At 36.9% G+C, this 24,998-nt stretch overlaps 1 protein-coding gene across 23 annotated transcripts in view; it reads right to left on the bottom strand.

The window, feature by feature from the left end:
• The window catches only part of PTPRD (protein tyrosine phosphatase receptor type D), a 2,143,853-nt gene that overhangs the window by 1,349,303 nt on the left and 769,552 nt on the right, over positions 1 to 24,998 (bottom strand). For all 23 annotated transcript variants that reach the window (XM_049711289.1, XM_049711292.1, XM_049711307.1 and 20 more), the window contains exon 5: positions 18,858 to 18,899. The gene's annotated coding sequence lies outside the window, so the exon portion shown is untranslated. The remainder of the gene's footprint in view (positions 1 to 18,857; positions 18,900 to 24,998) is intronic.

Here is a 24,998-nt window from a genome sequence, read left to right as displayed (position 1 = left end):
AAAGTTTAACAGTTAAAAACTCAGCTGAGCCTCCTAGAAACCTGTTAAAAGAACAGCAGCAGGAAATTGAACATTAGCGACATCTCCATTGCTACAGAGAAAAGTATTACAGAAATAAAGAGGTTTCTGATGTTTCTAAAGGTGTAGATGTTTTATCAAGGCTTGGAAAAAAGGGAGGGACCATTCTGGGGAGTAGTTCCTGACAGAGGTATTAGGCCTCACCTGACCAACCTGGGAATACATGCTTCAGGACTATCAATAGTTTCAAATCAAGCTGATTTTCCAGATGAAACATGTGTGAGGTTAAACAACAAACTCTCCCAAGAAAGCATGTTACATAGGCTTAAGTATTTCCATATCTAGAGTTAGTGGTAGCATTTGGCACAAAGGACAAAACAGTATTCCTGCTCACAGAAAGTGTGTGAGCTATGTCGTAAGACAGAAACAAAATTCATTACAGCATCAGGGCTCCAGAGATCCAGGGCTCAAATAAGAAACGGAAATTAAAAGGTTTTGAATGTATCATTTGGGAAAGAGAGTCACCTCAGTATATACCTAATGAGTGAGTCTGCCATCTTTACAAGATTCTAAACTTAGCAAGATGTCCGGAAAGTTTCAAATGACACTCTCTGGTGAAGGATCGTATGTGCAGGTAGATTTCCTCCATGGTCAATGTAGTGCCATGATTAAGTTAATGACAGAAGTGATCTTGTAGGAGTTCACAGGTTTTGGAAACCAGAGAGCTGACTGACATCTTAGCAAGTCTGATTGAAGTAAGACTTTCATGTAATACCTTCCATCCACCAGTCACCACTAAATATCTGATTCACTGCTATAGGATATAGGTTTCGTGTTTTCTAAATTTGGTAAATATAAAGCCTGTGCTATAATCATCTATTCACTCACTGTAGTTTTTAAAAACTGAGAACACACACTAAAGGAATCCTTGAATATTTCCATGAATGTTCATTCACATCAGCACTGTTCTTTGCATCAGGAACAATAAAAAACGGACAATGATCCATTGGAAGTAATAAATTGTGGTATAAGCTATCAATGAACTCTGGCTACGTGCATTAATGTAGATGATTCAGAACCAATGGTAGCAAAAGGAAAAACATCATGTCCAGCATGATTTGATGTGTTTAAAGTTCGAAAACATGCAAAACTAACTGTGAGGGATATACACTTAATAAAAACTACAGAGAAAATCAGGATGGTGGTTACCTGAGTGTGGAGGAGGATATATGAAGTGATGAAAGAACTAGAAGCCATTTTATTTAATGACAGCTGCTGAAGTCACCTGCACTACTCAGGAATCAGAGCAGTTAGCACTGACTAGCTGGCTAAGCAAATTCATTTTGGACTTTAGATTAAGAATTTTGGCTTCTGATTTACTTGGAGTTTTACATCACAAGGTGATACAATTAGGGAACTTTAGTCAATCTCTGGGAATTTAATAATGGAAGAATTATACTGTCTATATTTGAGGCTATCTATGTCAGAAACATTATATGATTGCACACTGATGTTTATCGTGTAATATTTTAATCTGTAATTAAAAACATGGCTGGCAATAATTTTAGATGGGGGAAATTAGTAGTGTTAGGAAGCCCAACAAGTTGAGAGAACCCTAGATGGAGGATGTTGGGTAAAAATCTTCCTTCGCTTTCATGAGCGTATCCATTAGAGCAACCCACCTGGCCTTCTCCCAACTCCTCTCATCCCAAAGGTTGTCAGAAGGTATTGAGCACATCTAGCTCAGCCCCCTGTGGGCTGTAGCTTCTCTCAATGCTTGTTGGTCCTCACGTCTCAGTCAAATTCTTTGGTTTCATGTGATAAGCTTAGAGGGGACAACTCGGTCCTACCAGGAATGCCTTCACTTGTTCAGCTGTGCCAATACCTAAGTGGGAAAGTCTGCTTAAATCAGTCATGGGGTATTAAGTTATTTGCCTAAACTTTTAAAAATACATTTTCCCATCATCCTTAGAATAAAACTGTCTATTTGACCTCTATTTCTCTGCCTCCTGGGTCTTAATTCCGAATTGATTCTCAGCTCAGGAGGGGAAGAACAGGGTATTATTTATTGATCCCCTAAATCCTAACAGCAGTGAATATAATAAAAAACTGGATGGCATCACCAAATATTTATTATTATCAGATCAATCATTGTTTAACAGTCTTAATTCAAGACTCCATAACAAGACAATATTCTATATAAAATCCACAGAGTGTACACACCCCAGGGTCAGTGGAGGAAGTATGCCTTTTTAATAATAAATCAGTTTTGTGTGTTCTATTTTTTTTATTTTTTTTTTGAGGAAGGAAGGCCCCAGGAAGGGATTTATATTAAAAATCTGGCAGATCATTTGAAAACCTCATAGACAGAAGGTAGGAGTATAGTAATTAGGACAGCTCTCACTTAGGAACACTTCCTGCCTCTGTTCCCCCTTCATCTGAAAGGAAGGAAGGAAGAAATGAAAAAAAAAAAAAAAAAAGAAAAGAAAAAGAAGTTGAATTCACTTAAAGTTGGATGCAGCCAAACTCACTTCAAATAACCAGCAATCTTTTCTTAGTACCTAAATAAAATAAGGGATGCTCATATGTTAATTGATGTTTGTGAAATTACTTATACAGCACTTCATAAGAAATAGGTACGTGATTTTGGAAAAGAGTATTTCAACTGATAACAACTGAAAACATTAACTTTTGTGTGATTAATGTAAATCTGTTTTACTTAACATTACCCCTGGTTTATCAACAATTACTAATACAAATTGCAAAGGTTTTACCATTATATCAACTTCTTTATTCGTGTCCCCAATGCATATCCTAAATGTGATCAAAGGTGATAATTATTTAGATGTTTAAATTGATTCTAACAATTGTATATTCCAAGTATCTATCACTGAAATGGTCATAAACAAAATAATGTTAATGGCACTCAGAAAAAAAACTCGTTTTGCTCTTCAGAAAAAAACTCGTTTTGCTCTTCTTCAATTTTAAAGCAAACCAAAAATATGGCCGGAAATAAACAGATTAATCTCTATAGTACCAATGCAAAGGAAAATAGACTCCCTGGCTAACAAATTCACAAACCAAGATGCCTCTACCATAACTTCTCTTTGCTGAGAACTACTTATTCCTTTTTTTGTCCCAGACCTACATCAAGATTTCCACTTGTTTCACAGTAACCAATTGGAGTGTTCTTTAAAGCAGAGTGAACATTATAGATTTCATTAAACTGTAAGTGGCTAATGTCCCTTAACTTCCCACAGAGAATTGTATTTTTTAAAAAATCTATGTTTATTAATGTAACTAATTCCCCCTTTAACATAATATTGGGCATCATGAAAAACTGACATTTCCAACCACTGCCAGGATATCTTGTGAGGAAGTATCATTTTTATGAAACTACTGGGATAATAAAGGTTATTCATTGGAAGAACCCAGACATTCCAGGAACTCAATGACCTAATGGAAAATTTCCTATTTACCCCAATTTCCAAATTTAGATCCTCCCTCCCATCCTGAAGCCCATCTGCTTCCTCCAAAGGCCCAAGATTCTGCCTTATTCATTTAGTATCTGTATGGGATACTAAATAGAGGTGCTCAAGGCAGAGACAGATTAACGGGCAGCCAGTCAGTTTCACGAACACCAATTGTTTAAAAACATTAAAGCATAATTGGGGAAAAAGAACTGGAAATGTGATGCTGGTTAATTTTGATCTTCTAATGCAACTCTTCATATAACTGTAGAATGTTCTTTGTTACTCTCCTGCAGCCATACTTGAATATAAAACTTCTCAGGGTTATTATGTATATAGAGCTCCTTCAAGATGACTTGAGATTCAGGCTTTTTTCAAATCCTTGCCCAGGCTTGGAGAACTGAAGGATCAGTTTTGACAAACACAGATTTAGCCCTGGTGCCACCAATGAAACCTCGATGTTGGTCAGTGTTGCTGAATCCTCTACATCACTAAAGTTACCAGAAAGTTTATGTTCAGTATTCTTAGTCCTGGGACACTGATACAGCCGGTTTTCTTTTTGAATACCAAGATTATTAGCTAAATTATGAATGAAGTCATCAAATGTGGATGTGAATCCCAGGTCTGCCATTGACTAGCTTTATGACCTTAGGAAAATTAACTCAACATTGTAACCTTACTTAACCCATCTGTAAAATGGGAATACCACCCACCTCTAATGAACTGAATTAAATTGAAGTATTAACCCCCAGTACCTCAGAATGTAACTATATTTGGAAATAGAGTATTTTATAGAAATAATCGAGCCAAAATGAAATTATATTGAATTAGGATGGGCCCCTAATCCAACATGACTCATGTTCTTATGAAAAGAACACCACGTAAAAAGACAGACACCCAGAAGGAACATCACGTGAGGATGAAGGTGGAGATTGGAATAACACATCTGCAAGTCGAGGAGTGCCAAAATTGCCAAGACAAAAAAAACAAAAAAACTGAAGCTAAGAAAAAAGCATGAAATTAATTCTCCACCACAGCCCTCAGAAGGAACCAGCCCTGCTGACACCTTGATTTCAGACTTATAGCCTCCAGAATTGTGAGACAATAAATTTCCGTTGTTTAAGCCACTCAGTTTGTGGTACCTGGTTATGGTAGCCCTAGGAAACCAATATACTACCCAACAAAGTGATTATGATATTTAAATGACTTGTAAAGCACCTGGCATAAGCGCTTGATAAATTATTATGAATAATAACAGTGTTGGAATATTTTTGCAACACTACCATTAGAAGACTATGCAACAGCTATTCTTGATTTATTCTTCATTTCTATTTTTGGAAATTTAGATATTAAAATATTCTGGTAGGAAGGCATTAAGGAAGGCAGAAATTACAAAGGAGATAAATCTCATGCCAGTGTGTGCTAATTGTTTGAATCCCCTGTAAATGGTTTGCCAGGAGAGGAGGTTGGAACACTTAGCTAAATTGAAGTTTGGGGATTATCACTGAATTTAAAGTATCCATACCATTTTGGCCCCTATTAGCACAAGTAACTGAGAGAAAAATCTTGACAGTTATGCTTTTCCATAAGGCTTAATGTGGACTTCAATATTTAAGTAATTCATTAGCAGGCTTAAATGGTGCCATGGAACAACATTAAAGGACGTAAGAGGCAGTCTGTGACCTTCATTTTAGAGACGAGCAAATCAGGGCCCACAGAGGTTATAATGAACTCAAAATTATATAGTTTACATTGGAAAAGCTGACACAACAATCTTTGTTTCCTAATTTTCTGTTGAAAATTGTGCCTTTCAGGATTCTCTGAGTATTATTTTCCAAATTCTATGGAGCTTTTCTAATTGTCAGAACCCCAGCTCTGCACGTGGAATCTTAAGACCATGATTGGGAGCATTCAGATCCAGAGAGAAGAAAGTGACATTGCAACATTTTCAGTAAAGAAGCCTCAAAATTGCATTAGGTGAAGGGAGCAGTAGTGGGCACAGAGGACAATGATTTTTACGCTAAAATCACAAACTGCACAACACATTTAAAGAAATCTTTTTTTTACATTGTTTAGAAAACCCATTAAATGTGGCTTTATAGGACCTTTCTAGGACAAGTCACTAAAGCTCTAAATGGTATTTGGAAATACGGCTACCTAAGATTGAAATGATTTGCATTAGATTAGAAAACATGTAGGACACTTTGGTCATCAAGATCACTGGGATGGCTGAACTTTGCCCCACCACATGATTCTGCAAATACAGAGTGTACTTATAACCTGCTTAACAACTAACCCCACTTAAATTAAAGCAAGCTGCCCTCTCTCACCTCTGGCATACTAAGCTTTTAAGTAGACCTTGTCCGAAGAAATATCAGACTTTTAATAATAAAGTTTGTTTCATTGTTTGCTTTTTTCTCTTTGGTTTATTATTTTATATTTCCAGACTTTACAGGACATTTCCATTTTGCCTTCCCCAAGGATATCAGTACTGTAATTAAGGGGCCCAGTTCAGAATCTATTCCAGAGACAATCATCCAGTTTTACTTTGTGGCTTCATAGCACAGAACGGGAACTTTTCAAAAGACACTCAACACAAATGCAGGGACCCCTCTGGACAACATATTAATTTGTATTATGAAGGGAATTATGGCTGTACCCACCAGAGCTGGTACAGTTAAGTATCTGTCAGTGTTTCTACTATGTTTTGTGGGCTTCTTACTTGGCTGCAAAAATGCCCTTCGGGCTGAAGCATACAAGGCCAGCCTAGCAAGTGAGCGTTTGTTCCCTTTGTTTAGTTTTACCATTTAAAAACACTAGCTCTCTTTTACGTTTGCTTCTATACATTTTATAATGAGAGGTCTGATTTTCTAAATCAGCATGGCTGCCAGAATGATGATGGTTTCATGGATCTCACTAAAGGTCTCATTTCTGGGTGTGATCCACATTGTTCTCCGTGGAGAATGCCAAGGCTCCAAAACGGAGGATTCCAGGGTGGTGAAAATGCCCTCCACAAATTACAGGTGTATTTATTAGGCCTCTAAATTTTAAATCCAGGCATCTCTATTTATATCTTGGACTGGCTAGGACTTATGTTTAGGGTTTTCCTCTATTCTCACCTTTCCATGCTCCTATCCTTACCTTGAATCTTTGTAAATTCTTACCCCCCCTCCCCTTCCTTCAAAACCCAGCTCAAATTTTCTAATTTCTGAGAAGACTTCCCCAACTCCCTCAGACAGACTCAGGGATTCTTCCTATAAGCCCCTTTGCACATAACACCTAGCTCTAATATAGCTGTTATTATTATAGCTGTTATCACATGATACCATTTCTGTCTTTCTGTTTCCTTATCAGACTGCACAAATTGAGAATAAGGCTTATGTCCTATTTATTTGCAGAGCACCAGACATATTAAATATGCTTAGCAAATGTTACATTACTGAATGAATAAATGGAGTAAGTTTTCTATGAAATAGAAGTGGTGAAAATTGAAGGAGAAAGTTATTTTTGAAAAGAACTGTCTTTAATATGATTTCCCACTTCCAGTCTTTGACTTTCCAAAGGGTACAAATTCTCACACACCCCATGATAAAGAATCTCCCAGAAAACTGAATTATTTGTAAATCCTTATAGGAAGAAATATATGCAACAGGATTTGTTAAGAGAATTACTGAACAAGGAACTAGCAGATGAAGGGTCTGTCCTGACTTAGTCACTGACTGTGACTCTTCAAGTTACTTAATAGCTCAGTGATTCAGTCTATCTGCAAATGGTGATAAATAGCAGTTCTTGTCTGCTTCTCAGGGATGTTTGGGGAAAAATATGTTAGTACATCTGAGACAGTTTAAAGAAAAAACCTCAACTACATATATTATATAAATTAAATATCATTACATTGCTATTGCATACTATGTACTAAATACTAATTTATTGCAAACAAGACTGTCTGGTGAAATCACATTAACCTAATCACAAAATATAACTGGAAGATTTTATTCTTCCACATGTCATGAGCAGTTGGACTGTATCCATTCTATAAAGAAGTAGAATGTAAAGTAGATTGTTTGATTGTTTCTGCATTTGGGGATGGTCCACGTGATTTCGATGATGCATAAACTGTCATGTTCTACCTGAATCACCAAACACATTTTCAAGGAGAGGAGCTAAATAGAATTACAGATAACTTGCATAAGTAAAATGATTCTAAGAAATTTTCGTTTTGTTTTTCAAATCACAGGTTTGCAAACAGATTAAACATTGAGGGCTATAAACCTTCCAGTGTTTCTCAAAGTGTAATCCATGAATCATATGCCTTAGTACGATCTAGAAATGGCCAAACCTCATTCTATACGTAAAGAAAAATAAAGTTTGGGGTGGAATCGAAGAATCTGTACGTTGAACAAGGTCCCCAGATGATTTCTATGAAGATAGGCAGGTTTGAGAACAACTACAAGAGCTTACACTCCGGTCCAGGAGGCAAATGAAGAAAAGTACAGACTGCAGAAGATCAGGAACAGGAAGCTAAACTTTACTGTGTAGCAAAAAGTGATAAACTCTTTCCCCTTTAAAAATCACTGAGGGGCCTCCCTGGTGGCGCAGTGGTTGAGAGCCCGCCTGCCGATGCACGGGACGCGGGTTCGTGTCCCGGTCCGGGAAGATCCCACGTGCTGCGGAGCGGCTGGGCCCGTGAGCCATGGCTGCTGAGGCTGCGCGTCCGGAGCCTGTGCTCCGCAACGGGAGAGGCTACGAAAGTGAGAGGCCCGCGTACCGCAAAAAAATAAAAATAAATAAATAAATAAAATAAAAATCACTGAGTATGTTATCTTTTGTGGAATTTGTAAACAAATTAGAAATTAACAGTATAATCCTGTTTTAGGGGGAAAAAATTGGAGGAAAACTTGGATAGACTAAACAAAAAAGGGGAAGGAAGAATTGACAACTCCGGTTTGCTGTATGTTATTAGGGTCCACAGGTACCTTATACTTATGGGGAAAAAGGAGGACTCCACAGATTCTTTCATTCTTTCCTCTGTAGGGTCCTGAAAGCAAGCCAACCTGCTTCAGGTTCTGAAACATTTTGATACATTTTTTGAAGAGTTTGCTCTCCCAGCAACTATCAAGACAAATTGGGTAAAAATATCAAAACAAAGTAAGGCTGTAACGTGACTATTATCAAGTAGATACAAATTTATTATTTTGTTTCTGTTTGTAAGTTAGCACATAGTGGTATAGACAATTTCAACAATTACAGAAAATAATACAGAAGCAAATGAAAAACACCTGAAGTTCTGATACAGTGTGCGGCAATTACTGCTCTCGTTTTGGTGAAAATTCTTCTGGAGCTATGTGGTGACTGTAGAATATGATTCCATTATATACAACTATAATTAAATTTACACCTATTTGCATATATAAATATACACTTACATGTAATTTTATATTATATTTTTACACATTGTTTTTTTCATGCCATTGACACTTTAAAAAAATCTCATCATCATGAATACTTACGGTATTAACTGGAAAATAATTAGGCCTAGGTTAGAGCTGCTGTTAGCTGTTCCATCTCCTTCATTCATTTCTTGAAGAAAAGGATTCCCTTTCAAAAATCCCTCTATATTCCTCTAATTTTCAGATCAGGGGTTCCTGGGAAATTCCCTCTTTCCCTCAGCAGCTCTCTACCCTAACTTCTACCTCTAAACCTTTATATGTAAAGAGAGATAGCATGGGTGCTAATTGTCAGTTTTCTGGAGCACCAGGTTATCAGTGAGATCTAAGTAATCCAAGGTCTACAGCTCCTCTCAGTCTTTTCCTGTTCTGCTGACTTGTAGCAGCATTTCTTTGAGAGTGCTTTTTTACCACTTGTTCCCTTGGATGCTGAATAGAATCCAATAAGTTTAACATTTTATTTAACATGTATTTAATACACACAGTGTTCTACATGCACTGTAAGGGTTATTGTACTGACTACTTAGAACCACCATATAAGGTGAAAGCCGTTCCTGTGTTTAAGATTTTTGGACGCACAGGCTCAGCGGCCATGGCTCACGGGCCCAGCCGCTCCGCGGCATGTGGGATCCTCCCGGACCGGGGCACGAACCCGCGTCCCCTTCATCGGCAGGCGGACTCTCAACCACTGCGCCACCAGGGAAGCCCCCCGTTCCTGTGTTTATAGGAATAAAGAGGAAAACTGATTCTCAAGGAGGGTAAGTAAAAAAGTCCATCCAATATTTCAACATGGAGCAGGTAGGAGAAGGAGGGATAGGGAACAACTACTCATAGGGTACTGAGTTCCTTCTGGGGTGATAAAAATGTTTTGGAACTAGACAGACGTTGTGAATAGAGACTGCTAATGTACTAAATGTCACTGAACTGTTCATGTTAAATGGTTAATTTTATATTATGTGAATTTTACCTCAATTATAAAAACAATAGTAGAGCAGGGGATCAAACTCAGTCTGACTCCAAAGACACACTCTTAAGCATTAAAAAGTACTGCCTGCTGTGTGGCTATATTGGCCCCAAGCTTTTATAGCACAAAATTATTAACTTCCCACTGCAGAAATTTTCAATGTCTTTATCATGCTGATCAACAAGCTAAACCTCCCATAGGGTGATGTGGTATACGGGAGCGTGGTAAACAGTGTTTCTCAAATTCCTTTTTCCATGGAATCCATCTTATCTGGGGCATTTCTATAAGAATGTGTTTCATAAAACACCATTACGGAATCACTGTTTTCTTCAAAGCTCTGGAAAAAATGTTTATTACAGAAGTATTTTCACTTGGATAGTCTAGTTAGTATATCAGCAAACTTCATAGGAATTCAGACAATATAATAAAGACAGAGCAGTTTACTGGAATTCCCTTTATGATCATTTCCTTAGCACTTATTCATAATAGAAAGAGTAAAAGAGCAAAGAAAAGCAAGTGATTACAGCTTTATATTCTATTTGAAAACATTTAATATTTACTTTTTAGTTAAGTTTCATGCAAATGGTAGCTCTGCTATGTGCACACAAAACTATTTAAATTTTATGATAAAACAAAATATGTAGGGAAGTATAAATTTGATATCCTTTGATTTTTAACACAGCAGCTTCTAGGCTAAATAAATCTTTCATAAGCAACTGAAAACACAAACTTTATGCACTTGAAAAAAGATATTTTTATATAGATTTTGTGGGGTTTTGTCAGTTATTATTCTCAGTAAGAAAGACAATTTCAGCAAAAGTTAAAGGAGTTGGAAATTAAGAGCAATGACATATTATAAAATAATTACTCTTTAATCATAACCAACTTATATCCCACTCCCATTCCCTTTTTCGATATTAAGCATTATCATTTCATAGAAAGAATATGGGATGTACAATCAGTCAAAAGTGAATTCGCCTGCCAAACTTTATAACTCAATTTCCCCATCTAAATATGGATAGTCCTACCTTGTAGAATTTTTATAAAAACTACATAGGATATAGATGGTAATCTATCCTTCCAAAAACATGTATATACACTTGACCATCCCACTCATCATAACTGAGAATCCTGACTTCTCCATTTTCCACAAGACCATCATCATTACTTTGGTTTCACTTCCCTCCTAACACAGTCTGTAGTCCATGTGAAGCCATTTCCTGGATGATTTTAATAGCACTCTTCCTCTGGTGAACATCTGGCACTGCTGGGGAAAAGTCACCAAATAATCCTGACTGGGTGCATTACAAACACAGCCTAATATCCTCATACTGTATTTGAACTACTCAGCTCTCATATCTCAAGAATAAAAATGGTATATATCTATATCTACCTCTCTCTCTCTCCATATATATATACATATATGTGTGTGTGTGTATGTGTATCTCAATATACCATACTCTCCCATATCAGACTTAATTTCTCCTATTGAAAGAAAACAACACCATTTATTTTAAGAAAACAGATAGGCTCTTTTACTTCCACAGAATTAACTTCTGTGTTAATGTTTCCTTTTAGTTTAAGGCAATTCTCATCTGAGAGCAACAGGGAACCAAAGTATGTTCTCACAGGTGGTCTGTAATGTGACCACCTATGTATGATGGAGGCTGATGAGGGGTGAGGAGAGGTAGAAAGAGACCAAATCTCAGCCAGGTCTGACACACTAGGCAACTATATCAGAGTGCTCTCAAGAGGTACCTTGGAGAACCACCAAAAGCATTATTTGGGAGCATGTGAGCTCCAGGTTTGTAGAAAGCACTGAATGCCAGAAATACAGCAGCAGTGACAACCAAAAGAGGGTGGATAGCCACTTGCCAAGGGTAGTCACACATGGAAATATTCAATTCTTCCTCCTCTGCCCCAACCCAAACAAATAACAACAGAGAAGGAGGAAGGGATCTGAGAAAGCAGGGTGCTCTGGCACCCTTTCGCTATTCCTTCATTGCCACTCACCTCCACCACTCCCCACAACCCCTAAAACATACAGAACTAATAGGACATCAAGTCTAGCCTGTTCCCAGGCAAGGGGAAGATCTCTGAATCAAATATTAGGCTGAAACTTTGAGATAATCCAAACAATTGCATAACAACAAAAATAAGACATTTTAACAACAAAAAGGGACTGAAATGCTATGGGGTCTCCAACTGTGATTAAGGTAGCGATGACATCATCCAGCAGGAAAGTGGGTTTGCCAGAGGACAGCAGGTAGTGTTTAATGGAAAAAAATATAGATAGATAGATAGATATTTATATCTTCAGTATTTCAGATTCTTCTACCAAAACAATTTTGTTAATCTCAACAGTAAGATACTTGTCAAAAATAATCCTTCTCCTGATTTTTTTTAAAATTGAAGTATAGTTGATTTACAATGTTCTATTAGTTTCAAGTGTACAGCAAAGTGATTTAGTTATACATACATATATACGAGTATGTGCATGTGGGTGTGTGTGTATATATATATATTTTTTCAGATTCCTTTCCAGTGTAGTTTATTAGAAGATATTGAGTATATTTCCTTTGCTATACAGTAGGTCCTTACTGTTCTTCTCCCAATTTTTATCTGTGACCAAGCAGGCCTGTTGATTCTGCTTAGTCATTCCATTCCTAGCCAGTTCCACTGTGACCCACTAGTAATAGACATATAGTCCATGCTAGTATTTGGCCAATTTGGTATTGGTATTGGCTACACTGGTTCTTAAAATATCAAAGTACTTATATAGAGTTGGTAAATAGGCACTGATTCAAACCCCCTTTCTCCCACTGTCTTTGCAGACTTGGCCTCCCCTCCAGGAGTCCCCAAAATCCAGCAACTATAGGGTTAGTGTTAGTACAGCAGGGGAGCCTCTTGGTCCCTGTTCCCTTAAGTGGACTTCTGTTTGGTTTGCACCAGTACCATATTTTAAATTTTGCAGAAAGATCAGAAGATGAGGTAGATATCTTTGAACCATCAATGTCTCTCTCAGATGAACTGTTACCTTGCCAATGGATACCTCTACAGACAAACATGCTCTAGTCTTTCTACACTTTAAGATATTGCTTTTTTTTCTTCTCCTCCCACCTGATGTTGTGTATTTGTTCATGTTAAAGTCCCTATATTTACTGCTTTAATGAACTGCCATGGCTGTATCAACAGCCTTCCCAGATAATGGATTTGCCCTCTGAACTGAAATTTCTTACAGTGTCTTGAGAAAGATCTCCTTACAGAATATCTACCCTACTTCTATGGGTAACATGAGTTCCAGATTGTAGCCCTACCAAGCCTTTCCTATATCCCTGTCTTTGCCACACACCAAACATAAATTTAATTTTCCCACTGAAGAAAACTCATAGATCTTATTGAAATCACTCAAATACTAGTAGTATTGAAGGTCTATGGTAAATGAGAAAACGGTGTTTTATATAAAATTTCAAGTCCAGGGAATGGAAGTGCCTTTCTTTATTAACATACAGTGAAATTTTTGAGCGTAAGGGACAGTCTGTGTTTCAGGAAAACACAAGAGCTTGAAGTTGTCCTCCAAGATCTACTCCCATATCTTTGACTATCATATCCTTATAATCCATTTCTATTCTTGACGTTTTGCCAGGGCTTCCGACTTATATATAAAACTACTTTCTGACTGTTTCCCTATCTGGACTTCTAAATAATAGCTCTTCATCTTCTCCACCATCTCCTCTCAGCCATCATACACATATTACTCAACACACTAACCATAAGAACTCTTAAACCTCAACTGTTTAAAAGCAGCACTCCATTTATGAGCCAGGAAAACCACGTGAACAGGTATTTCATTGAAAGGATATACAGATGCCACATAAGCACATGAAAAGATGTTCAAACTCATTAGCAATTAGAGAAATGAAAATTAATACTACCATGAGATATTGCTGCACACCTATGACTAAAGTAAGAACGGTGACAACACCAAATGTTGGCAGAGATGCAGAGAGGAAAGGTAGGATTTCTTCTTCTAAGACCACCAATACTATTGGGTCAAGACCCCACCCTCAGGTCATAGAACCTTAATTACCTCCTAAAAGCTCTATCTCTAAATACAGTCACATTGGGGGTGAGATCTTCAACATATGAATTTGGAGAGGACACAGCTGAGTCTGTAGCAATTAGTTTCCTCTGCTGTATAACAAATTACCACAAATTTAGCAGCTCAAAACACACATTTATTATCTCGCAGTTTCTGTGCATAGGTACAGGCATGACTTGGACCTATGCACAGAGTTAGCTTAGCAAAGATCCTATAGACTAAGGGCTGTTTCATTAGACTGCCTCCTCCCCCCATACACTTGAGATGCCAATCTCAAGTCCAAGTTGTTACCTGTGCTTCCAACCAACTGGCTATAAATCAGAGGTTCCCATGACCCTCATCCTCGGGTTTGATTAACTTGCTAGAGTGGCATACAGAACTCAGGAAAGAAGTTTACTTACTAGATTACTGGTTTATTACAAGTATATTAAAGGGTGTGAATGAACAGCAAGATGAAGAGATATACAGAGTGAGGTCTAAAAGAGTCCTGAGGGCAGGAGCCTCTGTCCCCATGGAGTTGGGGTGTGTCACTGTCCCAGCATATGGATGTATTCACCAGCCCATAAGCCCTCCAAACCCTTTATTTGGGGGATTTTTTGGAGCCTTCATCGTATAGGTATGATCAATCATAACTCTATCTCTAGCCTCTCTCCCCCTTCTTGAAAAATGGGAGAAGAGACCGAAAGTTCTAAGCTTCTAATCGAGGCTTGGTCTTTTTGGTGACCAGCCCCCATCATGAAGCCATCTCGGAGCCCACCAAGAGTCACTTCACTAGAACAAAAAAACACTCCTGTCTCCCAGGAAATTCCAAAGGATTTTAGGAGCTCTGCATCAGAAACTGGGGTCAAAGACCAAATATTAGAACAAAAGATACTCCTAGTGCTCTTAGGAAATTACAACAGTTTTAGGAGTTCTGAGCCAGGAACTGGGGGCAGATATATATTTTATATAGCACAAGTATATTCAGGTTGTTGGCAGAATTTAGCTGATGACTGTAGGAACTGCATCCTTGACTTCTTGCTGGCTGACAGCCAGAGGCCACTGTCAGCTCTAGAGGCTTTCAGTTTCTTGCCATGTTGCCCTCTCCTTAGACCCTCTCCCACCATGGCAGCTTACGTCAAGGCCAGCAGGAGAGAAAGAACCAGTCTTCTAACAAAATGTATTCTTATATAATGTAATGTACACGTAGGGCTGTCATCTCATCACCCTTGTCATACAACATAATCACAGGAGTGGGTATCCTGTCCCCTTCTCTGTATTTCAATGGTTAGAAGAAAGTCAGAGGTTCTGCCCACACTCAATGGGAGGGAATTACACAAAGGCAGGACTCATGGGAGTCACATAAAATGTGTTCAACATGTTCATTATGTAAAATGTAAAACATAAAATTTCAAGAAAAATAAAAGTCACACATATACCTACCACACAGAAATAATCACCATTAATCATGCTGGATGTGTTTCTTTCCAGTCTTTTTCTGTGTGCTTTCCTTGAACCTATCCCCTAACAAAAGCACATCATATATATAATCATTTGAGTATCTCTGTGTTTCTGTGTTTTATATAAATATGTGTATAAAAGCACATGTATAGAAGAGGCATGGTATTATAATACTGTTGCAGAGTTTGGCCTGATTTTTAAGAACACAGCATCCTTAAATAATCTTCAAAATAATGAATTTTAGAAGCTTTAAAATGTCTTAAATATTAATATTTATTTGACAGTTTCCCTATGATTTAATAATTTGGTTCCTATTATCATGTTATTAAAAACACTATGAAACATCTTACTCCTATAAAAATAACTTTCAAATATATCTTAAATCTATACTTTCAAGAACAAAGTGGGAGGACTTCACTTCCCAATTCCAAGTCTATACCTTTATTACCACCATCTCTCTTTTAGTTCAGACAACAGATTCCTAACTGATTTTCCTGTCTTTCTTCTTGACATCTGCACATTCCTTATGCCTCTACATTCAACTGATAACCAACCAATTCATCATCACCTTTCAAGATACCTGAGTGTCAAACCCTCCAGGGAGCCAGACTGATTGGAATGATTTTTCCATAGGGCCCCCTCATTGGCACCTCACGCCTATATTATGTTACACACATTTTTAAAATGACACGTTTCCAAGTCTCCTTCCTGCTAAGATTATAATTCCCCTGAAGGCAGAGAACCTCTATCTTTTTCTTCTTTGCACCCTTAGCACCTAACACAGTATATGACACACAGTAATTTCTTAATAAGGAAGCTGAAGTGAACTATTAAACTAAGATAGTTTGAGTGTGCTATGGAAATGCAATTTTTCTAAGCCCCTGTCTACATTTTACAATGTGGTTTTTCATCCTTGAGCACACTAACAAGGCCTAAAATTAAATCAAAGACCTGCAACCTGCTCTTGTACAACATAAAGACCCTTTGTATCAAATGCAATCTTTTTTTTTTTTTTTTTTGGCCCCGCTGCATGGCTTATGGGATCTTAGTTCCCTAACCAGGGGTGGAACCCAGGCCCCAGTATTGAAAGCACCGAGTCCAAACTCTAGAGTGCCACAGAACTCCCTCAAATGCAATCTTTTTTAAAAAAAGAACTGATATAAATAATGATCAAGAAGTTCACAACACTTCCTTCACCAAAAAGAGTGCACAAAGATAAAGACAAATATTACACTGTAAATGCTTACATAACCTCAAGCTTACAAATACAGAATCATTTCTCTTCTCTTCACAGAATGATGGAGATGGTTATTTACAAATTTAACACAAAACTGAACTCATTACAGAAATGGGAAGGAGTAAAGGACATTTATTAAGTGTCTATTATGTAGCATGTATAAGAGGTGCTTTAGGACAGTTACCTCATTTTAATAGCCACACAACCCCTGTGATAATTATTACTAAATTCATTTTATATCTGAAGTAACCTTCCAAGAATTCCACAGCTAGTAGTAAATGACAAAGTGGCATTTCACACTCAGGAAGGTCCAATTCCAAAGCCACAATCCTCCCACTTCCTCACACTATGAGAACACCTAGGAAATGCCCTAGTTTTCAGTTCATTACCAGAAATGTTGCTCCCTGGAATATCAGGGGACAGAGGAGAAATGACTAACAGCCAGCTCGAGGTTGAGGCTGTACATCTATGGGAAACCGAGATTATTTGCATTGTGCTATGTTTGATTTAGTTCCCTGCCAAATGTCATGCCAAAGCCTTGACACAACAGAGATTTGTGCCTGGAGACATTCATTCCCTGTCTGGCAGAGCACATCGGCTGGCATATTTTCCTTGCATATTCTAAAGTCATACCCATCTCTGAATAGGGACTGAAAATGACTAAGAGGAAAAACATATGAAAAAGAGTCAAGAAAAAAACTAAGTGTATTTCAATATTAAAATCTCAGAAAATTATCCATATATGCAGATGAATAGCTTATTCTTTCATATAAGGGTAATGTGGAACACACACCATATATTTAGAGCCAAATTTAAAATATAAATGTGTATATAAGAGTATTTCCCCCAAAACTATGCATACAGACATCAATTATTATTCATGTTAGCGCATATAGCCACATTTTTCTTATAACCACAAACCAACTTACAACTTTTCTTTCAATATAAAATTACTTTATCATGCAGAAAAATAAAAAGAACTGCCTTGCCAGTTTCTGTGTGGGGTTGGAAGGACCCCCAGGTAGAGTAAATGATCTAGAGAAGCTTTAGAGAAATTATAATCTGACATTTGTGAATCCATTTGATACTTAAATACCTCTAAATAAACAACATCAAACCTTCTATCAATACTTTATCACTTAAATTCCTCACGTGTTAATTCAAGCAAGTCTTCTCATGCTTTCTCCATAGTGAGTTTTAATAGCTTCTATTTGTGAGTTTCATTTTCACTTTCATCTGTCTTCGCCTTTCTCCATTACAGTCCCTGACAATCTTAGTTCCTTTGGTCTTAACTCAGAGCTCCTACCAAGTACTTTTTATTCATTATATACACTTTCTTTTCAGCTCCCTCTTAGGATTCAAGGCTATTACAGTTCTTGATCTTTATAATGTTCTTTGTTCCATTTTTTTTAATTGGAGTAGAGTTGCTTTACAATGTTGTGTTAGTTTCTGCTGTACAATGAAGTGAATCAGCTATATGTATACATACATCCCCTCCCTCCCACCCTCCGCCCGTCCCACCCATCTAGGTCATCACAAAGCACCTAGCTGAGCTCCCTGTGCTACAGAGCAGGTTCCCACTAGCTATCAGTTTTACCCATGGTAGGAAATCATAGGCATCCTGTATCAGCCTTATACTGGCCGCCTTATCTTTCATATAGCACATTTATGTACTTATTTAGCTGTGCGTGTGTGTTTATTTTCCTGTTTGCTTCCTATTTTCACACTGATTTGTAATTTTAAACTAATTTCACCATTTGATTCACCAAAACCTAGACACTCTTAGGTAATTCTTGACTGGTAATTTAACTGACCTATATCCTATTTCAGTAATTTACTCATCAGCGTCATTAAAGACTGTGTTAAATACCTTCCATCAGCCTTAGAATAGTTCCACTGTTTTACTTGCAAGAGCATTAGCGACAATAGTCCTTTGAATATAGGTTGTGTGGATTAAGGCATTCTGTGGCCAGGCAATGCTATGTATTTAATAATCAGATATTTTATTCTGATACTTTACCGCTAGAATCATATTTTGCCAGATGAAAGAGTATATATCATATACATAAACATGTATTATAATTCCATATATCTAAGCCTGAGACAATAATGTAATTATTATAACATTTTTATACTTTACTCATGAAGAAAATTTGAAATATATTTTAAATGTGCCTACCTTTGTCCAAGGCACATCCTGCTGTGGTCTCAGGACAGGAACCTATTGTAAAAAATATATATATTTTTATTAATATATTTAGTATTACAAACAGATTGAGAAATACCAATACATAAAACAAGACATGGTTTAAACCTCAACCATTGCTCAAAATGGGTATCTCCCCATTAACTTCAAAAAGATGGTCTATCTTTTGTCTTTTTTAGATGAAGTTCATTAAGAAAAAAAGGACTAGAGATAAATACTCTGATATATCTCTCAATCTGAATCTCCAAAGGAGCTCTATTCCTTTAAGTCTTAAAATATATTTTTTTTTCCCAGAAAGAAATGTAGAAGCAAATTTAGCTCCTGATACATAAAATTCAAATTTAGGTAAAAATTCAGACACCACTTTTCAAAAATCCTAAATGAATTACTATGTTCAAAACAGGAAGATGAAGAGGCAGGTTAAACAGGTTTTATAATAAAAACCTTAGAATATTTGTTGATCAAAAAGTGGCATCAGTGCACCAATTAAAATTAACAGAGAATCATTTTCACAGTAATAATGTTTCAAACTTTCAGGTAGTGAGACTAAAATATGTGCAGATAATAGATGTAAATATGTTCAAATGAACTGGAGTACTTTAGAAATCAAAAGAGGAAACAGAATCACATATTGCTGTGCTAAAGGCCAATATTTCCATCATTTCTATTTTATTATTCTATTAGATGCAGTGACACATTTCCAAATATGTCCAGAGACTCACCCACATAAAAGGACAGATCTAAGAACCCTCATTGCAAATGTGATAATACTAATTACAAGGACTTCAATTAAATGCAAAATGAAAGAACCACTTACTTCATTCATGGTTTTTGACATTCTATCTGACTGAAATTTCCAGATGTGGGGGAAAAAAAACAGAGAAAAAACTTCCTTTGTGACCTCTACCAGTATGTTGGGATAAAAATTTAACCATGAATAATAAATAGCACCTATAAAATAGAAATAAATATAATGTTTTCTTCCATATGTAAAGATCACTAACCTAAATGAATTTAGTTCTAGAAGGCACTGGAGTGGTAATCCAGTAAACTGGATTCAAACTCTGAATTACAAAGTTCTCATTTTTATATGGTAATGCCTCAGGAATTTCTGGGCCATGGGAAGAAACCAAGACTCCACGTTGCCTATAACATTCCTTCAGCCATTATTCAAGCCAAGTAGCCATGTACAAGTGCATACACAAACACATACACATTCGTACACACTTTCCCTCTCTCACTTGAAAGGTCTACATAAGGTAATGCTTAGTGACAGGATTCTGTTGCTTAAAAAAATACACACACACACACACACACACACACACAAATTTAGGCTACCTTTTAAATTTTATGGCCCAAACTAGAATTTCACACTTTCGGGAGCTGAACTTTGGTCCTTGGATTACTAACCAGTTTGGATTTAGACAATGTACATAACCTTATCTTAGCCTCAGTTTATCACTTACAATGAAGTTGTAAAGATTAAATGAGTTAATACAAATAAATTGCTTAGAACCCTTCCTAGGGCATAGGATGTGGCTAATAAACATTAGCTATTAAAAACTATAAAATGTTTGAAAAGTAAAAATAGTTCAAATATATTAAATTATTTAAATATCTAAAAAATATTTTAACTCATGCTTTCTAGTCTATTCATCTCTCAGTATGAACAAGTTTGTATTGGGTTGGCCAAAAAGTTCATTTGGGTTTTTGGTACCATGCTATGGAAAAACCCAAACAGACATTTTGGCCAGCCCAATATTTCTTCTATTTTAATACAATTATATTTATATTCACACAATTATAATTAAGTGCAAAATAATTGAGAAACACATAAAAAAACATGAAACTTTATTCATGAAAGAAATTCAGAGAAATCAAAGTAAAAGTGGCATTCTTTTTGTCTTTTGTTTTGTTTTGTTTTGGCAGGGGAATGAGGTATTTTAAGTGGTATTTAATAGCTATCATTCCATGTTCTGTGTTTTACTTATGGACTGGCATGACTAGAGGAACAGAAAATCTTGGTAAATGACAGGGAGGCACTTAAAGTTTTCCCCAGCCAAGCAAGGATCCAGTTGTCTAACATCCATGGGAGTAGAAGCATAGGGTAAAGAGAAAGTACGAAACTCTGGACAGTCAGCATTACAGCCAGACTATAATGAATTGATCACAGAAAAACATGGTATCAACAAAGTCAGGGCTGGATTCACAGCAAAAACAATCCCCAGATTCTAAAATCTCCATTCCTCTGGCCAGTAGGAATAATTGGGGTTTTAAAGATAGGATTAAGGGTGTTTGCTCTGATTTTTCTGATAGGAACATATACTCCTATAAATGGAAATAAGTTGCAGGAGGAAAGGGAGGAGACATTTTAAAATAGTGGTTTAAATTAACTTAGCATAGGCTAGAATTAGGAGGGAAAATAAGATTGAGATGAGACAATGGAAAAAAAAAGGAAGAATAAAAAAGACAAGAATACAACACCTATAGACTCAATAAGGAAAATTCTAAATATCAAACCTGATAGACAATATATTTGGAAAACTATGTTTCGACCAGCAGCTCTTTTTTAGATCTGCTGATGGTGGTGAAGGGGAGGTGGTGTATCATCATTTCATTGACATCATTTAACTGTTTTAACTCAGGCATTTTCTCCCAAGGCTAATTTCCTCCTGCCACTCCCATGGCCTGGAACATTTGGCAATCCCTGGAGACATTTTTTGTCACAGCGCGGTGTAGGGTGCTATAGGCATATAGTGGTTAGAGGCCATGGATGCTGCTAAACAGCCGACAATTCACAGGACAGGCCTCCACAGGAAAAAAATTTTCAGCTTAAAATACCAATCATGTGGGGCTTCCCTGGTGGCGCAGTGGTTGAGAGTCCGCCTGCAGATGCAGGGGACACGGGTTTGTGCCCCGGTCCGGGAAGATCCCACATGCCACGGAGCGGCTGGGCCTGTGAGCCATGGCCGCTGGGCCTCCGCGTCCTGAGCCTGTGCTCGGCAACGGGAGAGGCCACAACAGTGAGAGGCCTGCGTACCGCAAAAAAAAAAAAAAAAAAAAAAAAAAAACTGTGGGGCAGAGTTACTCCTCATTACCTTATTTAAATGTTAAGTCCTTAAAATGACTTAATTTTTCAACCTATCTCGGAGAAAATTTTCACTCCATTTTCATTTCCCTACTGATGTATGACCCAATTTCAGGAGCAAGTTCAACAGATATGCTGTTATGACAGCTCTAGAAAACTAATACAATTGGTAATTTCCAAAGTTAGATTGCAGCTATACACAAACATGCAACAGAAGTAAATATTATCTTCAGTGTTCTCCCATTTTCTATTTAATACTTATCTTTCTCTTTTATGGGCTTATTGCATAACCAATGCTCTCCTGATTTTTCCAGGTTTCAAGGGCTTGTCTATCAGTGGACACAGCTTCCGTTTCCTGCCTCCCCAAATGTACTTTCAAAGTGATTCTCTCCTGACCTAAAGAAAGAGTCTAACACAAAGATTTTAATTACTGAGAACAGCTTGGCCTATATCTATCTTTGAGGGAATTTGTTTGCAAAAAGCAAATAATACCATTTTTAATAAAGCAAGCCTTTTGCGATATTTTGTTTTGATAGTGATGAACAGGTGTGATAAAATTGCCATCTTCGCTCATTGCTGGTGGTAGTATAAATTGGAAAGCGATTTTCCAGCACATATCAAACTCTACAAGATATTTGCTCCCTTTCACCCACTTATTTCACTTCTGGAAATCTCTCAAAAAGACGTATCAACATATGCTGACACAAACATTTATGTATCCTGATAATCCATTTCAGTGTTATTTACACCAGTCCGTCTCCCCACAAAATGGAAACACGCTAAATATCTTATAATACAGAAACTGAATTGCTCCCACAGATAAGGAAATATTGTGCTTTAATTTGTAACCGTATTTTCAAAAACAATTTAACAGCATAGGAATATAAAGTGACCTTTACAGTTTTAGGTGAACACTTCAGGATACAACAGCATTCCATTGTGTAAAACTAAATCCCCAAACTCAGGAATTCCCTTTAGTCTTGCTCCCCCTAAAATGAAGAGTCTCCTTTTATAAATTAGTGAAACATTCAATTCCAAGAAGTAGACATAAGTTTTTCAGCAGAGTCCTCCATTACCTCAGAAGGAGCAGGGAGAAAGAGATTCTCCACAGTTATAATCTGTGACTACAAACTGGCAACTGCTTCACTCTTGAAATGAACTGCCTCTGTCTATTTTACAGCCAAAATAACTGGCAAAGATGACATCCAATTACAACTTTCCTTTCTCATTTGGAGGATCAAGTGGTAGTCTTCCTTTATTTCCTAACAGAGGTATCACCAAGCATCTCATGACATAAGCCATAAAGACTAAAGAATATTCCATACTTTGATCTATCCCCTTTGTTATGAGGTACATGCATTGTTTTATTGGAATAGAACAGTCTAAACCTTGTTGTACCATGATTGCCAAGTGCTAAACTCTTTAGCAAATCCTTATTTTCAGAAATAAAACATTGTTTTACTATTTAGTAACCTATGTTCTTGGGCAAATCGCTTATCCTCAAAGGGGATGATGATTAAATAATCTCACAGCGAATATTATCAAGTTTAACCGCCCACTAAAGTCATGCACCTGAATAAATATATGTACCTATAAAGTGGTCGCTCTCTATATGAACAACTATTTCTATTTATCAGACACTGAAATTTTTAGTTTGAAGGAGCCAGTAGCAACATGGCTGCCAAATTATAACTTTAAATGTTATAGGCACCGACAGAAGCCTCGAAGTGGTTATTAAAAAAGATTCTGTGTAAATGTTAAGCACTATAGTGGGTTATACTCAACATATTTTCTTGTTTGTTTGAGGTTTATGAACATACTGTAAATCTGGCAATTCTTAAGAAGGGTTGATTATAATATTCTTTCCCCATATTCATGACAGCACTTCAAAAATGCCCAATTTTCAAAAAAAAAAAAACAGAACCTACAGCAGCAGCAAACAAAACAGTGGATTTAATGTGGCGCAAGAGCAGCACTGCCTGTATGCTGGGTTTGCACCTCCTTATTCAGAATGCGGCATTAGCACCTTGCAAGGAGGCAGGATGAGGGAGCAGCTCTCTCATTATTTCTGAGAGCAGGACTTGAGCACCAGTTTGAAGATGTGAATGCTCCATTATCATCAGTCAATAATTAGCATTTAGGATCTGACACCCCACTGGATCATCAGCTAGTTACATTAATAATCAGATCCAATTTTCCTTTGTCTTTTTAATTTTAACCACAGAGAGTTTTGTCCGTGAAGGTCACTTGTTTTATGGTACTGCTAACACAGACACATCATCATTAATACTTTCGTTAAAATATTTCTATGAAGCTTAAGGGCTGCTTCCTTGTGAATTTTAATACGTGTTTTTTGAGAAAGAGGAGATCAGGGTCCTAAATTCTAACTTTGTTGGAAACCCTTTGGTTTTGGGCAAGTCATTTAAAGTGTTTGACATCCTTTTCTGTATTGTAGAATTAAATAATTAGAATTTCAATCTAAGGGTTCACTGATTTTTGAGTATTTATAGTTCTATACCTAAACTTTTTAGGGAAGAAGAGTGGTAGATGGGAGTTTTATACAGCAGCCAGAAGCTAGAATCTTCTAATTAATCTCTCTTCTTTAATTCCTCATCCAATCCATCTTCTATTCTATAATAGGCATATTACCCCAAGCATAAATTTTGTTTGTCCTTCTCCCACTAATGTCCTAAAAGAGCTTTTCATCACCTAAGACAATATATAAACTTCTTGGTTTTGGCATTTCATGAAGTAAATAGTTCCTATCTTGCTCATTTCCCACCATTCACTCATATCACCCTTCCACTCCAAAAAAAAAAAAACAAAAAACAGTTGCTATTCCCTGAATATGTTACGTTCTTTCACTTCTGTGTTTTTCATATTCTGTTCCTTGTTCTCTGAGCTCAGCTCATACCATCCCGCTTTCGATTCTTTTCTTGAGCTTATTTATATGACCCTAAAATAGGTATCTCTTATATGCCTTGCATTCCTGTACCCATAACCCTGTACTCCAATTGTTGCTTTAA

This window comes from Orcinus orca, chromosome 6, assembly GCF_937001465.1.
Source record: "Orcinus orca chromosome 6, mOrcOrc1.1, whole genome shotgun sequence".
Classification (NCBI taxonomy): domain Eukaryota; kingdom Metazoa; phylum Chordata; class Mammalia; order Artiodactyla; family Delphinidae; genus Orcinus; species Orcinus orca.
The sequence above is the reverse complement of the archived record's forward strand: the minus strand, read 5'-3'. Positions and strand labels throughout refer to the sequence as shown.